The sequence below is a fragment of the Rhincodon typus genome, chromosome 2 (assembly GCF_021869965.1).
Source record: "Rhincodon typus isolate 14 chromosome 2, sRhiTyp1.1, whole genome shotgun sequence".
Lineage (NCBI taxonomy): Eukaryota > Metazoa > Chordata > Chondrichthyes > Orectolobiformes > Rhincodontidae > Rhincodon > Rhincodon typus.
In genome coordinates this window covers 126,656,294-126,674,622 of record NC_063333.1, presented here as the reverse complement: position 1 = coordinate 126,674,622, position 18,329 = coordinate 126,656,294, and the positions used below count along the sequence as shown (strand labels likewise).

At 41.2% G+C, this 18,329-nt stretch overlaps 1 long non-coding RNA gene across 1 annotated transcript in view; it reads right to left on the bottom strand.

Moving 5' to 3' along the window:
• Positions 1-312: 312 nt before the first annotated feature.
• Positions 313-18,329, bottom strand: part of LOC125486799 — a 363,489-nt gene continuing 345,472 nt past the window's right edge. Inside the window, exons 3-4 of the long non-coding RNA XR_007265421.1 lie at positions 2,236-2,369; positions 313-408 (exon numbers count right to left, since the gene is read on the bottom strand). This is a non-coding gene — a long non-coding RNA (uncharacterized LOC125486799). The remainder of the gene's footprint in view (positions 409-2,235; positions 2,370-18,329) is intronic.

Below are 18,329 nucleotides of genomic sequence, written 5' to 3'. Positions count from 1 at the left end.
CATCATAGGAGCAGAGAGTCTGCTCCTATGATGCTGCTTGGCCTGCTGTGTTCATCCAGCCCTGCACCTTGTTATCTAGCAATTCCTTTTAGGTTTCCACACACCGAATGCAATTAAACCATTCACTCTCATTTGTAGTGCAGAGATAAACATAGCTGGGTGCTGTATCATTTCAAAGAAAACACAACCTTCATCAACTAAATAACAGGAAGTTTGTTTTAGAAATTGTAATAGAACACAATGGTACATAAGGTAAAAAGAAATGGCTTCATTTATTGAAGAACATTGTGTCGTACATTGCAAGTATGCAATGGCAAACTTTAATCTGATTGATTTTTGAGGAAGAAAATGAACACAAGAGGAAAATGTGTCTCATACGTTTCACCCTGAGGCATCTGTAATTCCAACCTGAAAAGAAAAATTTAACGACATCTTACAATATCAATTAATCCACTTCCTATCACATGCAGTTTATTCAGAATTCCAACAAACCAACACCAAAGTGAACTCGAAGTAGAAAATGAAAATAGCATCCCCACTTGGAAAGACGGACAAGCCCCTTAAGTGCACAAAATTGCGTTCAAACAAATAATAATGAATCAGAACATTATTTTTTCAAAAATTTCAACTGAGCTAAGTACTGAACTTTTTCAAAGTGGTCTTGTACCAGAAGAATATGATAATCTCAGGATGTTTTATTCCATTTTAAAACAAAAGTAACAATTCAGTTTGAAGTTTTGCAATATAAATGCCTCTATCAGTTTAAATTGTTTCATTGTACTGTAGCATTTCTAATCCCTAATAACTTCAAATTCTAACAAGCAGCGTTTCACCCTTTTGCAATTTGAAACAACTGCAAACAATTTCTCTTCCTCAAATGTTTAGCTACAGTATTTAGCTTTTCAGAAGATTTATAGCTCGGGTTGTGGATGAGGTTGTAGACTTGCTCGCTGAGCCGGTGTGTTTGATTGCAGATGTTTCGTCTCCCTGCTAGGTAACATCATCAGTGCGCCTCCAGTGAAGCATTGGTGTTCTGTCCCACTTGTTATTTATATGTCTCAGTTTGCCGGCGTGGTTGGCATTACTTCCAGTTCTGTTTTTTAGTGGTTTATATATCGGGTCCAGTTCAATGTGTTTGTTGATGGAGTTCCGATTGGAATGCCAGACCTCCAGGAATTCCCTGGCATGTATATGTTTGGCTCGTGGTATTATGGATGTGTTGTCCCAGTCAAATTTGTGTCCTTCTTTGTCCAGTGAGACCAGTGAGAATTGGTCGTGTCTCTTGGTGGCTAGTTGGTGTTCATGTATCCTTATTGTCAGTTTTCTTCCAGTTTGGCCTATGTAATGTTTCTCACAGTCCTTGCATAGTATTTTGTATATTATGTTGGTTTTATTGGTTGTGGCTATGGGATCCTTTGCGTTCATCAGTAGCTGTCGCAGGGTGGTTGTCGGTTCGTGGGCTACACTGATACCTAGGGGTCTGAGTAGTCTTGTGGTCATCTCTGATATGTCTCTGATGTACGGTAGGGTGACTAGTGTGTCTGACCGTGTTGTGTCTTCTTGTTGTGGTCTGTCCAGAGGTAATGGTGGATTGTGCTTTTTGGGTATCTATTCCTTTTCAAAACTCTGTATAAATGTTCCAGTTCTGCTATGCTGTAAATGGAGCAGCATAGAACACCAACATGTCACCAGAGACTCACTGAGATGTTATCTAGCAGGGTGACGAAACGTCTGCAATCAAACACACCGGCTCGGCGAGCAAGTCTGCAACCTCGTACAGTATTTAGTGTTGCCAACTCTGATTGAGTATTGTGGGAGATCTTCTTTCTCCAACTGTCCCATCACCCAAAGTGCCTATCATTGGTCATCCATAATCCCTGTGATTCCGGCCTTTCCATGTCAATTGGAAAATGTCACAGAGTTCTTTTTAATCAAATTAAGTAGCCTTTTCCCTCATCTGCAATACTTTCACACAAGGTAAGTAATAAACCAATCTGTTCTAAGAAGATGAAGCATAAAGATAATTCTGCTATGATTTTTCTCCTCGTTGCGCAATGCAGCGTCCTGAAGATTAATTCACAATTCCTGAAGTGTTGGCAACTCTAACCATATTAAGTACCAGAAAATAGATATATTTTAAGAGTTGTTACTTCAGAAAGCATTCTTTTGAATTTGGAATTCTCAGTGTTCTCCTTCCCCTCCTCCAAGTAAACATGATTAAACACAGGCACATACCTGTTCTTTGACTGAAGCCAGAATAGCAGAAGTGGTCTCTGGCTCAGAGCCATCTCCATTGGAAGCCGTCAGCATGGGGCTCAGCAAGCTATTTTTTTCCGACACAGATGGCTGGTCTGGAACTGGCATCACTCCTGCATATTTTGGAAGAGAGTTGTGTGAGGAAAGGAAAAGAAACAAAAACAAAATGTAAAGATAATAGGCACATGATCCAAGGGTTACATAGAATTTTACTGCACAGAGATAGGCCATTTGGCTTGAAAGATATATGAAGTGTTTATGTTCTCCAGACTCTTCTCCCACCCTACCTTTCATAATTTTTTCCTATTCCTTTCTCTGTTGTGTAATTATCTACCTTGCTCTTACTTCTTGCACTTCTGAATATATTGCATTCATAATGCTTCATTTTGCATTCCCTCACAAGTGGTGTACATCTATTTTATTAAGCCTTTCACAATCTTAAAGATCTCTGATAGGTCACTTCTCAGACTTTAGTTTTTTGGAGAAATCAGTCGTATTGTAATCAGTTTGTGCTGACAATTGTACTATCTCATATTGGGTATCATTCCTATAAATCTTCTTTGCACTTCAAGTCTCTTTACACCTTGCACTCTAGCATCAACTCACATAATGGAATTTAATCATCTATAAACAGGAATCTGCAATTAAGCCTGATTTAGCAATGCGATGTGTATACTGTACTGAGCGAAAAGCAACAGGCTTTATTGAACATAACTGCATACAGCAGATGGTAACAGAGAATGTCTTACTTAGAGTCGTGTAGACCCAAGCTCTAGTTACATGTGATCAAGTGTCACAATATAACTCCTTTGCATATGCTCAGTAGCTATCCTAAAGCAAAAGTACAATTCCCTTTACTCTATTTTTGACAGTCACTTAAAGATGTTTTTATTTTCCACTGAGCTGAAACCCAACGGCTAAACAATCAAAATTCCTAACTCAGCACTTTGCATCCAAAGTTTGGTCAATTCTTAAATGTGCCCATAGCAGAGATGAATTTAATCAGCTTTCAATCAAGATGCTGAGTAGATCGGAGGTTGTGTCTTCCAATACTGACAGGGAGACGGATGTTACCTTTACTTTGTAATGAACTTGTTCAGATAAGTTATGACACATCTCTGCGGCAGGTCCAACTCGAACCATGCACATTCCTTGCTGACTGATCAGAAGCAGGACTGAAGTTAACACTGAAGGTTGGATTACTTGTACTTTGAACACTCCAAGCTCCATTGTCTTTTATTTACTTATCCTCCATGGGCCATCATACCCAACAGTGAATGAAGAAATGCCATTCTTTCCCAGCATTTCCCCAGCAGTAGCACATGGGCATTTCTGGCTTCCCTTCCTGTTCTCCCCTAACCTTTCTGCACCTGCATTTTGTCTGCCATTCAGTAAATCTCCCCAATCTCCTCCAACCTGGAACATCAGAGGGTCAACAGAATAAGGAAGACAGCCATTTATGGGGTGTGCTCTGGCTCAGTGGTAGCAGTGGTCAATTCTGAGTCAAAAGATTGTAGGTTCAATTCCCTGCCTGCAGGCATGACCACCTAATCTAGACTGACAATCCAACATGGCATTGAGTGAGTGCTGCACACAGTCAGATGTGCCAGCTTTCAGATGAGACTTTAAACTTAAGCCCTGTCCTTGGGTGGTTAAAAATGATCTCACCGCACCATTTTTGAAAACAATCATGGTCTTTCTCGGAAGTGTGCTTGTGCACTTAACCAATATTATCTCCCAATTAACTACTTTAAAATCGACTACCAAGCCTTTGCTGTTTGCAGAGGTTGTTGGCGAAGAGTTAGACAAATGGCAATGCTGTGATTTCTCATAATATTTCAACTGAGTTCAATTAGAACAGAAACCGCAAGACATTTGAATTTTAAAAAAATATGGGTAGACCCTGTGACAAGAGCCCAAATTTTGCTGGTGCAAGTTGAGGATTCCAAAAAAACATCAGCTGGCTAAATAATTAATCTTTTAACTTCATACTGATTTGGACGAGTCAATGTTATGTGTTTGTGAAGTTGAAGGTGTTTGCATCAATATCTAAACAGCTATACGCCAAGGTAACATCTCTCAAATACAATTTGGTCTATGTGATGTCAATGCAGCACATGTACAGGGTTGTTTGAATGCCTTTAGATTGTTTTGTAGGATTTGATTGACAGATCAATCAGGATGTGTAAACTGAGACTGTTGACAAGGGACTTGAAAGACATGAAAGGGCCAACAGGTAATATCAATACAAAGAAGAATAGTGAAAACAAAACATTCTTTGCTGCAAGAGCGAATCAGAATTTTACACGACTGTATCAGTCAACCACAATGTTGTAAATGTGAGGATGCTTGTGTTTAAAAAATGTTGGTGCTGTTTAAGTCTGTGTTTAATTATTAATGGTAATAATTATATTTTTATTTACCTGGAAATTCTAGTGTTTTCAGTTGTCACTTTTAAGTAAGAACATCTCTCCTCCATCAGGAACTTGTGTGCAAATTTGCTGCTGTATTTTCTACAAATGCCAGGACGTTTCAAAAGTGTTTTAATGATTGTAAAAAGTTTGGAATGCCGTGACGTTTTTGGAAGGGACTATGAAGGACGGTCCTGACCTGAAACATCAGCTTTGCTGTTCCTTTGATGCTGCCCGGCCTGCTGTGTTCCTCCAGCTCCACACTGTGTTATCGATGAATGGCCTACTCCTGTTTCTATTTCCTGTGGTCTTATTGTACCTTTGCTGACTATCATGAAAACAAATCTGAAAGGCAGTACCACACTCCATTGGTACTGAACTCTCCATTGGTACTGAATTTAAGTGCTGACAAAGATTGCACTCAGGTGTATGGATTAAAGGTTAATATGGTGCCGTATTTTGGAATTCTAATCCTTCAAGTCAGTCCTCTGAGTCATCAGCAAAGATTGCCAACCAGTCTTTGCAGTTGTAACAGTTAGGTTTTGTACCAGGTTCTCATTGCACATGTTTCAAAATTATGGACCAATGTTCCTGAAGAGAAGTCAGAGCTACCTCACATTATTTGTAGAGAATGACAGAATCCTTTCCACACCTTGAACAGTCTCCACTGCACATTTTTGGTGACTGATACAAACAAATAAGTCAATGGCCCTATCACATAATACAATATAGATAAGGTTAGTTTCTTTGTATTTTTTTCTCAATTTTGGAAACTGATATTATAGTATATTTGCCTGTAGCCAATTGTTTGGGGAACTAATTCTGAATTTTTTTTCCAAACGAAGCTCCTACATGTCACCACAGACAAAATGTGACAGCTTGTTTATTGGCTAATTCCTGAGATTAGCCATGTGAAGTGCAAGCAGGTATAATTTAGTGTTTATTTTTATTTATTCATCTGTCAGATGCTGGCCAGCATTTATTGCACTGACCCTAGTTGCCCGTGAGAAAGTGGTGGTGTGTTGTCTTTTTGAACAGCTGCAGTCCACCTGCTGTGGGTTGACCCGCAATTCCATTAGAGAGGGAATTCCAGGATTTTGACCCAGCAACAGTGAAGGAACTGCGATATATTTTCAAGTCAGGATGGTGAGTGGCTTCGAGGGTAACTTAAAGGTGATGTTCCTATATATCTACTGCCCTTATCCTTCTAGATGGAAGTGGTCGTGGATTTGGAAGATGATGTCTAAGGATCTTCGGTGAATTTCTGCAGTGCATCTTGTAGATAGTACACACCGCTGCTACTGAGCGTTGGTGGTGGAGGGAGTGGATGCTTGTGGATGTGGTGCCAATCAAGCGGGCTGCTTTGTCCTGGATGGTGTCAAGCTTCTTGAGTGTTGTTGGGGATGCACTCATCCAGGCAAGTGGGGAGTATTCCATCATAATCCTGACTTGTACCTTGTAGATGGTGGACAGGCTTTGGGAAGTCAGGAGGTGAGTTACTCACTGCAGTATTCCTAGCCTCTGACCTGCTCTTGTGGCCACTTTGTCTATGTGGTGAATATAGTTGAGTTTCTGGTCAATGATAACTCCCAGAATGTTGACAGTCAGGGATTCAGTGATGGTAACACCATTGAATGTCAAAGGATGGTGGTTAGATTGTTTCTTATTATGAATGGTCATAGCCTAGCATTTGTGTGGCACAATGTCAAAATTTTAACAATTCGATTTACAATTTAAGGAGAAATCTCCTGTCCTACCTCTGACAGGAATGGAACTGAACTTACAATTGCTTACTCACCCAAGTGATATCACTAGATGGCGGATTCTATAAAGAAATGACTGCTCCCTGTCATCTGAAACAATGGAACACTGAAGTATCAATTCGTAGGCCACTGGTAATGCTAGGACTACAAGGTAACTCAGGTTAATAAGCTTTGCTCATAACAACCGAATCCTAAAGCTGTTGCATTTTTCATAGTCATTCTGATTTTCTCCCATCATAATTATAGCTATCAAAGAGGAGCAACATGCTTGCATGACAAGCACTTAAAATCTGATTATGCCAAAAAAATTAAATAATTCTACCTTTCACAAAAGCACGTCAAACAATGTAAGCTTTTCAGGGATGAGCAATTTAAAGTCTTTTAACGTGAAAGCTTTATTTTATTTTCTCAACTCCACAGGATGATGGAACTGAGCACCTAGACCTTCTCAAGGACAACTAGAGATGGGGAATACAAACTACTTTTACTTGTGGCACACACAAACTGAGAATAAATAAAGAGAAATCTAACAGTAGAAAAGATGCTCAAATATTTAATGTGATTTTTACAGGCTGTAACAGAAAAGATTGAATTACGCAGAGTGCTCTCTGGTTAACAAATGCATGCAGCATTCCCATATGTGCCATTTAACGAAATATACAGACTAACAGGTTGACCTCACACAATACACAGTGAGCTGTTTTCAACGTGTTGATGGCATGCCAATCGTGTAGTGCCTGTCACATTGAAAGATCTCAGAGGTCACAGAGAGATTTCCAACAGCAGCTCAGAGAGTTTCCAAATGATTTCAAAGCTGTGCTTTTGCTGGGCATCAAAATGGTCAGCAGTAGAAACACCCATACAAGCACTGGATGTCCTGCTGCAGGATGTCATGTAACACATCACTATCCTTCCATTAAAATACTTTATACACTGCTGCACTAACAACTTAGCATATTAACATCAATTAAAAACGCTACATAAAACTGAATTTCAACAAGAACTCTGCTGTGCATTTACTCAATCTCATTCCAACAAAACTGACTCGCCTCCCGATTGCAGTTCTTTGGGGTTTTCTAATTGAACTTCTGTTATTCGAATCATTTCTTGGGAAAAGAAAATGATAAATCTTTCTAAATAGTGGAAAGTTTAGTAAAGCATGGTTCTTTAAAAATTGTCTATTTTGTTTAGTGGGTTGGGGTGGATTTGTTTAAAATAATTTAGTTTGCTTTATAATCGATACAATTTTTCAGTTGTGAAATTACCTTGCAAGCCTATTCTTCAAAACACAGGGCTGAATTACACGACCAAAATCCAATAAAGGACAGTTCATGCTCACCATTCAACCCCAGGATTAGTTTATAGCCTTCAATTTACTCTCCTGTATTGCTGTTTTTCAAAAATAATTCCATTGAAAATGCAGAGATTTAGAATACAAACAGCAATGATTGGAAGCAGAACTGAACTTGCATAAGGAAGAATATCAGCCCAGACAGCTAAAGGTTATCACTCAAACCCTGTGAATAGATGACAGGTACATTACCAGAAACCATAATCTACTTTTTTAGTAATTGATTTACTGCCTCAGGTTACATTGGTGCCTGTCACTGAGCAGCACATAGGACCCATGGAACCCAATCATTTAGAACGGATTTTCCAAATGACTGTCCACACAGACACTGTGAGGTAGAAATTAATCATTGGGCGGTAGCAAAAAGCAGGGGGTATCAGATTGGGACGCTGGTTATGAATGCTGCTCGATATTCAGTTTCAATGACCTAACCCGAATGGAATATCAGGCTGGGCCTTTAATATTGGGCTACATGATTTGCTGATGACTGCCTTGCAGTACTGCCCAAGGTGAATTTCTATCCCATGGTGTTTGCATGAGCTGTCACTTGGAAAATCCATGAGGCTTATCTGTAAATCCATAAAAGATACCCTTACTAGAAAGAGGCATCAGAAGAAGCCTTTACTGTTTGGAACTGCCTCCCAGACAGCCCCTGCCTAAGGTTACACCTACAGAACCTGTTGCTTTCAAGATTTATTGTTAAAATTATCTAATGCTTAACATTCAAACCCGGAAAGATATAAAGCTCATTTGACAAGTATACTCAGAGACAGTAAGAACTGCAGATGCTGGAGTCAGAGATAACACAGTGTGGAGCTGGAGGAACACAGCAGGTCAGGCAGCATCAGAGGAGCAGGAAAGTTGACGTTTCGGGTCGGGACCCTTTTCTGAAGAAGGGTCCCGAGCCAAAACATCAACTTTCCTGCCTCCTCTGATGCTGCCTTGACAAGTATAGTATTGTGAAAGGTAGTTTTCAAATGGTTAATGCTGAAGACAGCAATATGCTCCTTCTAATCTATGTGGGAAAAGGTAGAAGATATTAGGATCTTGAAGAGGCCAGACCTGTTATCCAGGGTCTCCCAACAGAGTTTAAAACAACCTCTATCTTACTAATATAGCTTGCGCTTGGTTGCTATCATGTAATAAACTACATCTCGTTTAAGAAAAGATCCTCTGCTCATTAAATTACCTAACTGTTTTCCTCCAGCACGTTAGATCAAGTAAGCTGTGTAGGCCCAGTCAGTAAAGGAGGACTGTGGTAGCAATCTACTCAACCTCATGCTGCCAGTGGTTGGCATTGCATATTCAAATGACACAGTCGGCAGCAGTGTGGATTGGAATTTGATTTAACTCAATGTAGTAAACTTTCGTGAGGCCAGAAGAAAGTAGCAGCTTCCAACCTTCACAGCAACTCAGCCAGTCAAATCAGCAGCAGACAGGCTTGCGCAAGATTCTATAAGGAAGAATCTACAGTCAAGGGATAACGCATATCAGACCTGGTAAGAGAAGCATAGAAGCCACTGTGAGCTAGAAGCTACATGGAGCTGATATGCTGGTCACACCTGGCAGGCATAGATTGTATCAGGTACCAATGAACTGCAGGAGCGGTCCCAACCAGAGGTTCAGCTACAAGCAGCAAATGGAAATTGGATGTTTGTGAGCTAAGTTAAAATCCTTGATGGGGTAATGGGAAACATGGTGCAGTTGTAGGCTGAAAATGCGAAAAATAAAATAGAGGTACTTACAGCTAAGAGAGAGCAGTGCTGCCATAGCAAATGGTCACGATCAGGCATGGCTACAGTAAGGGAAATCAAGGGCCACAGAACTAACTTAAACTGAGGTCACAACACTGGGAATGTTGAAAAGCCAGAATTAAAGTGCTAAAAGGGAAATTTAGAAGCCTAAGCAGGTAGATCTAATCAAATAAGAAAGAATGGATGTTACTGAGATGACAGTAAGAGTGAGAGATCCATAAATAAAAACAGGGAGATTTATTATGGCTGAAGAAATAGGAATTCATTTGAAGAAACTGTTAAAGTGAGTGGCCGTTATTAAAACCACTACTGACAGTGGGATTCACACAGGGAAAGCTGTCAGGCAAACAAGATTCAACTTTAAGGATGCAGACAGCAGGATTTATTCAGTAGACTCATTGTAAAGGATAAAAAGTGTTTATTGGCTGCAAAAGGCGGGAAATCAGCAATTTTGCTCGTAACAAGGCAGAAAATCGCCATTCAATCCTCAGATGGGAAACCTCTATTTTGGCTATAAGAGTAAAACAAAACTTTCCGGTGAGCATAACAAGGAAGCAACATGGCTATGCCACACGTTTAAATGTCTATACGATAAGGAAAATAAACTTTGCTGTACGGCAGATTTAGATGTCTTTCAGGCAAAGGAATTTAAGAAGATTCAAAACCTTTATAGTAACAAGAGTAAAGCAGCATTGAGACAATGTAGAATTTAAAAAGCTTTAAATTAAGAAGAATAAATAATCACACGAGGAAGGAATAGCATGAGTCAAAATATTGTCAGGCAGATTTAATTAGACATGATTGAACATCTTGGAGAAAATAGTTTTTAAGATATAGAACTGCTTCTAAGCTAGATGTTATGTCAGAAACTGAACATATAAACACACTTTTGCATTTAATTGGGACTACAGTTGATAACATTACAGCTTACCAAGACATAAGAGAAGGCATCGATATTTTTGATGAACTTTTATAAGCTTTGACATCTACTTTAATCTGAGAACATGTAGCTTTTTTGAAAAAGCAAGATTAAACAGAAGCATTAAAACATCCAGGGAAATCCACAGATAATGTAATGATCTCTTTAGATTTGCGGAAAAATGTGACACTGGAGTTTTGAAATCAGAATTGTTAAGTGACAGAATTGTCGTATTGCTCAAAAATACTTTAACAGATTTATTATAGCCTGTATGACTTGATTTTTTAGATGATGTGGAAGCAGACATCGGAAAGAAGCACAGACAATACTGAGAGAGGAAGATCAATCTTATCACAGGAGAGCACTGAATCCATTAGTTTGCAACATAGAAGAAGCATAAAGATTAATGTAAGAAGCCAATACAGAGAGTATAGCTTGATCTTTTTTATGAATGGTAACAAGTTCATCCTGTCTGGTCTGTTTAGTCCACTTATGATTTTCTAAAGTTTGAACAAATTTCCTCTTAGCCTTGTCTTCCTTCAGAAAAACACACTCAATTCTGCAATCTAACTTCAAAGCTTCAGTTTCTCAACGCTGAAACTATTCTTGTAAAATTCTGCACTCTCTCCAATTCATTCACATCCTTCATAAAATGTGGTACCTACAACTGCAAATGGTACTCAATTAAGGTTTAATTTTTGTCTTGAACAAGTTTAGCATAACCTCCTTAATCCTGCACTCTATATGTCTCATTTAATAAAGCATAGGATACAGCATACTTTATTAACTGCTCAATCTATCTATACTGCTACCTTTAGTGACTTATGCATAGACACACCCAGGTTTATCTGTTCCTACAAACTATTTATGAAACACACTATACTTTATACCATATTTTCATGTTCCCTCTACCAAAATGTATTGCCACACGCTTCTCCATGTTAAAACTTCATCAGCCACCTGTCTGCCCACTCCAATAACATGTCAAACATGTCAAGCTTCCTCCAGCCCGGAAAATATCACACTATTCCACTAAGCCCGTGCATCCTTTCTTGCTGAAGCGCATAACATTGTCAATATATCTCAGCTTGTCATCCATCAGAGAGGCACCAGGACAGGAAATATCATCAGCTTCTCTTGAAAAAGAAGTACAAAGTGTGGAATGTGGCTTTGCTAAGTATAACAGACTTTCCTATGATGTTGGGAGCCAGACTGTGCACATGTGATCTGGGAGGTGCTGCATGTCAAAGGAGAGATGCTCCACATTTACAAGTCTCCACTTCCTGTAGTTGGCATGTGACCTTGCCCAGACCCTCACATTAGTCAATTCCTGCTCTTCTGGCAGACAGTCATGATAGTTTTTCCAGCATGTGTCAGTCATTCCAGCCATCTTTGAACCACCCCACTGAACCAGACCATAGTTGCTCAAGGACAAGGGTTACCATTATGGGTATTACTCCATTTTGCCATTGGAGGATTGGGAGGGGCGTGGGACAATGATGATGAAATGGCAGCAACGTGGTTTCCTACAATACTTCCATTTCCCAGTGTCTGGTCCCTCTGGCTGGGGGAAGAGTGCCTACCTACCTCACATATACCCTTTTTCTTTACCTCCGGCTTTTCCCTGGCATGGCCTGTCAATGTGGTCAGCTGTTCAGAAGAAGTATGGAGTAAGGATTGAGACCCTGCTGTTAAATTTGGCAAGACCTTTGCATCCCTGGCACGTCAGGGCATTTTCTCCTTAGCTATCAGGATCAAATGTGCAGTTCTGAGATAGTGGAATCAGTGTGCATCAATTTGTGGCAGAAGTAACCACAAATTAATTCAGAAGATGCCAGAATAACCCACTAGGCCATACAACATCTGCTGAGAGAAGAAATCAATATTAGCATTTCAGGTCAATGATATTTCATCAGCATTGGACTGTTGGAAACTACAGGAGAATGCGACTAATTGGGCACAGTAGCTCTATGATTTTATTTCAGATTTGCAGATATGAAATAATTTGTGTCTGCAAGTCAACAGGCTACCCAGACAAGATGATGTTGGAACAGCAAGCGTGAAGGTATTACCAATGAGATCTTAGCACATCTAGCACTAGGAATACTCAAAAGTCAGACAGCAGCCACTGGAAAGGAATTACCTTATTTTTGAATCCACACCCTTGCCCCTCCCTATCTTTGTAATCTCCTCCAATGGGGGAAAAGATCTTGCTCAGCTGGGACTGTGTGGTCGGAGGTCTGCAACAACTACCTCACATTAAAAGGCAAGATCAGGTCAGACAAAGTCAGTTTGAGGTAACTCTCTAGCAACACGTCTCTGAACTCCACCAGGCCGGCCTCCCCCACCTCACTCTGCGCCATCTTGACTTGATCCTTAACCCATCACCCAGGCTAGTGAGCGATCTGGGATCAGGCTCCAGCCTCCGGACAGGATAACTGTCCGACACTCAGACACTGCTGGTCACCACTACCTTGGGTTTCGCTTCCTGCTCTACCTCGGAGGCGGTTGGTAATGATTGGTTAAAGGCGAGCGTTTAATCGCTGGCTCTTCCTCCCCCCTGCAGTTGTCTCGGATTTTCACTACCATTGGGTCAAGGCCTTCCTTTGGTGGGACCATGTGATGGTTGCTGGACGGGGAACCCCAGGACCAATATGGACAATTCCAACAATGACAGACCATCATAGCCCAGGATCCCTTGTGCTACATCATTGACAGTATCATCCTGAGGGATAAATGACTGGCTGGGAATGCCAGCTTCAAGAACAAGGTGGCAAACTGACCAAGGCAGAAAATTCCCTGCCACAGGAGACACAATGTTGCTGCACTCAAAGACCCTGAGAAGAAAGACCTTCTCAGGTGGCGTCTCATAGCCAACCTGGCAACAACCAATGTACCAGAGCTCACTGTGCCCACAGCATCTGGTCGACCCTAAAGGCCATCATAGTTAGCACCTGCATGGAGATGCTCAGCCTCTTGATCAGGAAACACCAAGAGTGGTTTCACGAGAACAACCTGAAGATTCAGGACCTCCTGGAATACAATCAAACAGCATTCCTGAACTGGTACCTCCCCAAAGCTTTAGCAGAAGGAAATAAGCCCATAGGCAACCGAAGGGAGAGGTGCAACAAAGGACGTGTGACCTGAAGAATAGATGGTGATTGGAAACAGTGCAAGAGGCTCAGCAGCTTGCTTACAGCCACAATCAAAGCCATTGTGGTCTGAGTATCCAGGAACTACTTCACTGAGAGTCAAAAATGGAGAGTCAAGAAGTCCACAAGGCAGTCAATGCCTGTTGGAGAGTACTTCGAGGACCTCCTCAACCAAGACACAGCCTTCAATGCAAATGCTCTCAACACTATCACGAACCACACTAACCGTCACCATCTCAGTGCACATCCAACCTGCCATGAGGTCAAAAAAAAACCATCCATAAGCTGAAAAACAACAAGGGCTCTGGCGCAGATGGAATCTCTGTTAATGGACTACAAATAGTGAAGAGGCAATTCTAACCCAAATCGATGACCTCATCGCCCTTGTCTGGAAGGAAGAGAGATCTCAGATGCCGTAATTGTGACCACCTTCAAGAAAGGAGACAGATCCGACTGTGGAAATTACAGAGAGATTTCCCTACTGTCCACTACAGGAAAGGTCATTGCAAGAATTCTCCTCAACCACAATATTCCAGTTGCTGGAGAGCTCCTCCCTGAGTCTCAGAGTGACTTCCTCCCATTAGGAGGCATAACGGGTACAATTTACAGTGCGAGACAAATTCAGGAAAAGTGCAACCTCTGTACACGACCCTCCCGATCTCAAAAAGACCTCTGACGCAGTCAAATGTGAGGGACTGTGGAATATTCTCCTCGAATTCAGCCGGCCACACAAATTCAGCACCATTTTCTGCCTGCTTCACAATGACGTGATCCTCACCAACCGATCACCCACAGGCCCAGTATGAGTGCAAACTGGGATCAAACAGGGCTGTGTCATCACACCAATGCTCTGCACTGTCCTCCCCACTGGAACACTCTGTCACCATCTCCATTAAGTTATTCATTGGAGTGGAGCTAACTCATGGCATTAGCGGGAAACTGTTCAACTTTTGGCCACCTCCAGGCCGGAAACAGGATCACTCCAACTTTTATCATCGACCTGTAGGAAGCCAATGATGCCTGCATGTGTGCACACTGAGAGGCTAAGCTACAAACCATTGTCAATGCATTCCCCAAGGTGTATGACAGAATTGGTGTCAGACTAAAAGTCCAGAAAACAAAAGGTTCTCTATCAGCCCACTCCTGCCACACAACACTGCCCCTGCCGACCATTAAGATCCACAGTGAGCCCTGGACAATGTGGGTCAATTTCCCATACTTTGGGAGCTTCCTTTCGGTGTGCACAGACATTGACAATGAAACCAAACAGTGATTTCAACATGCTAGTGCAGACTTTGGATACCTGAGGAACAAAGTGTTCGAAATCCAAGACCTCAAACCCAGCACCAAGCACATGGTCTACAGAGCAGCTGTGGTCCCCACCCTCCAGTATCCACCAGAAATGTGGAGAAAATACAGCAGACACCCTGGAGAGTAATCCCCAGCACTGCCTTTGCAAAATCCTGCAAATCCCCTGGCAGGATAGGTATATCAACATAAGCATCCTCTCCCAGGCTGACCTCCCTAGTATTGAAGCACTGGTCATACATAAACAGCTGCAATAGGCAGTTGTCTGCACACTCGGCACAAGATCCTGAAACAAGTGTTCGAGCTCCGCAATGGTAAGCAATCGTTAGAACGACACACCGAAAGGCTCCCTAAATAAATTCAATATCCCCCACTGACACATGGGAATTGCTTGCCTTGCAATGCACAAACTGGAGAAGCACCTGCAAAAGAGGGTTCAGAATTCAGCGGCAGCTTATTCAGGGGAGGCGATGGCCTGGTGGTATTATCACTGGACTGTTAATCCAGAGACCCAGATAATGCTCCGGTGACTCGGGTTCAAATCCCACCATGGCAGATGGTGGAATTTGAATTCAATAAGATATCTGGAATTAACAATCTAATGAAGACCATGAATCCATTGTCGATCCTCAGAAAACCCACCTGGTTCACTAATGTCCCTTAGGGAGGGAATCTGCCATCCGTACCTGGTCTGGCCTACATGTGACTCCAGACCCACAGCAATGTGGTTGACTCTTAAGTGCCCTCTGGGCAATTAGGGATGGGCAAGAAATGCTGCCTAGCTAGCGATGCCCTCATCCTGTAAATGAATTAAAAAAAACTCCCCCCCTCAAACACCACCTGCGACCATTTCACTGAATCACCCCGTCCCCCGCAACAGAGTGGAAGCAAGTCTTCGTCGATTTGAAGGATTGCCAAAGAACATGATAATTTCAATCCCACAACCTTCAAAACAGCTGCATTCCCTATTATCATATTTACACCTTTGATGGCTGTGCCTTCAACTTCCTTGGCTCTAAACTCTGCAGTTTCCTCCCTGCAATTCTCTGCCTGTCTATGCTTTCCTCCTTTAAGACACATCCCAAAACCTACCTTGTATTCCAGATTTTAGTCTTCTGGCTGAACATCTCCTTAAATGGCATATTATCATACCCTGTTTTGTAATGCTCCTATGAAGTGTCCTGGGATACTTCATTAATTTAAAGGTTTTATAGAAAATGCTGTTTTTTTCTTCCATTTAAAGAGACGAACGTAGGAGCAGGAGTAGACCATTCAGCCCTTGAGCCTGTTCTGCCATTCAATGAGATTACAGCTGATCTGTGGCCTAACTCCATATACCTGCCTTCCCCGTGTCCCTGAATACTTTTGCTTAACAAAAAAAATGATCTATCTCAGATTTAAAATCAACAGCTGATATAACATCCATTGTTAATGGAAGAGAGTTCCAAATATTTACCACTCTTTGTGTGTAGAATTGCTTCCTAATAAGTCACCTGAAGAGTTCAGGCCTCGTTGTTAAGACTATACCTCCTAGTTCTATAATCACTAACCAATGAAAATAGTTTATTTTTATTTCCCCTGTCTTTTCTTGTTAATATCTTGAACACTTCAATGAAATTACCTCTTAAACTTCCAAATTCTAAAGAAAAACAGGCCCAATTTGTATAATTTCCCCATATAACCCCTGAAGTCCAGATATCATTGTTATAAATCTACCTTGTACAGCCTTCAGGACTACTAAATCCTTCCCAACGTGTGATGCCCAGATCTGCTCACCGTGTTCCAAGTGGGATCTAACCAAGGTTTTGTATAACTTCTTCATCCATATACTCCAGTCCTCTAGATATAAAGGCCAGCATGCCATTTGCTTTTTTAAATTATTTTCTTCACCTATTTATGGCATTTTAAGGATCTAAGACCTGAATCCCCAAGTCTCTTTGGACATCCACTGAATTTAACTTCATATCATTTAGAAAGTACCCTGATCTATCCTTTTTAGATCCAAAAAGGATAACCTGATATTTGCTTACTCTGAACTCCATCTGCTACAGTTTTGCCCATTCACCTAGTCTTCAATATCCTTTTGCAAATTTATGCTATCATCCACACCGTCTACAATGATGCCTAATATTGTGTCATCATCAAATTTGGATCTACAACTTTTTAAGCCATTATCCAAGTTGTTAATAAATAATGTGAATAATTGAGACACTAACACAGATCACTGTGGGACACCCCTGGTCACATCTTGCAAATTTGAGGACCTATCCAGTATCCCTAGTTTCTGTCACCTGCTACTCAATCAGTTTGATAGTCATGTCAATAATTTGCCCATGATTCTGTGGGTCTCTGTGTTAGTTAACAGTCTCTGATGTGGCACTTTATCAAACACCTTCCAGAAGTCCATATAAACAACTGTCATAGACATTCCCCTGTCCATCAACTTAGCCTGGGTATTTCTGTAGAAGATGTACAGAACGTCTGGCCACAGCAATGAATGGCAACAGATTCAATAGTGAGGCACAGTGGTTCCTGCTGCAGAATGTTATGTAGTAAAGACTAATCCTATCTGATAAAAAGCAGCCATCCTCCAAGAAAAAACGGTCAGCAGGAAAACACAAGACAGAAGTGTGCCAGTATGTCAATCTGACTCAGCTGTGACATGAGCAGGGTGAGTAGGTTAGGAACAAATTGTCTGTGCCTCAAGATTATGGGTAAACATATATCAACTGGCTGTTTAGAACAGCATCTTTGTTGTTTTGCTAAGCTTGGTGCAGTATCACAAAGAGGGAAAGCTTAGTCCATTGTTTATCCTTCCAAAAGTGCAAGCTTGTTTGCATTTCTCATGGCATTGTGAACACTTGCTACACAAGAAGTCAACACAATAAAATACTGCTAGCAACAAGCACCAACTACAACGTCAACACCTTAATGCTATAAATTCACTTATTCATTCACTGTCCTGCACAAAGGCAGACTTGACAACATTTCGATGTAATTAACTCATTGCAAGGTCTTGTCAAATTAAGCAACATTTCCAGGGATTCCAGATTGCAACCACATTCTGGATTGTATGGTATGCAAGAGGAGCAGGGGATAATTTTAATCACTATATTTTTAATGTTATGACATGCTCCTGGAGCAGATGGGACTTGATTGCAGGTCTCCAGGCCCAGAAATAGAGTCACTGCCACTGCAACCTTAAGAGCCTCAAACCAAAGCCAAGATAGGCAACTTCACCCAACACCTCACAACAGATTATTCAACTTATATCACGTCATTCGAATGACTGCTGGTAATTATGGTTATAGGCAGCAAACCAGCCATCATGGTCATGATCGTAAAACCACTGTGCCCCAAATCCCTAACAATATGTTGGAGAGGATGCAGTGAGAGTTAAAACAGCAATTGAGTG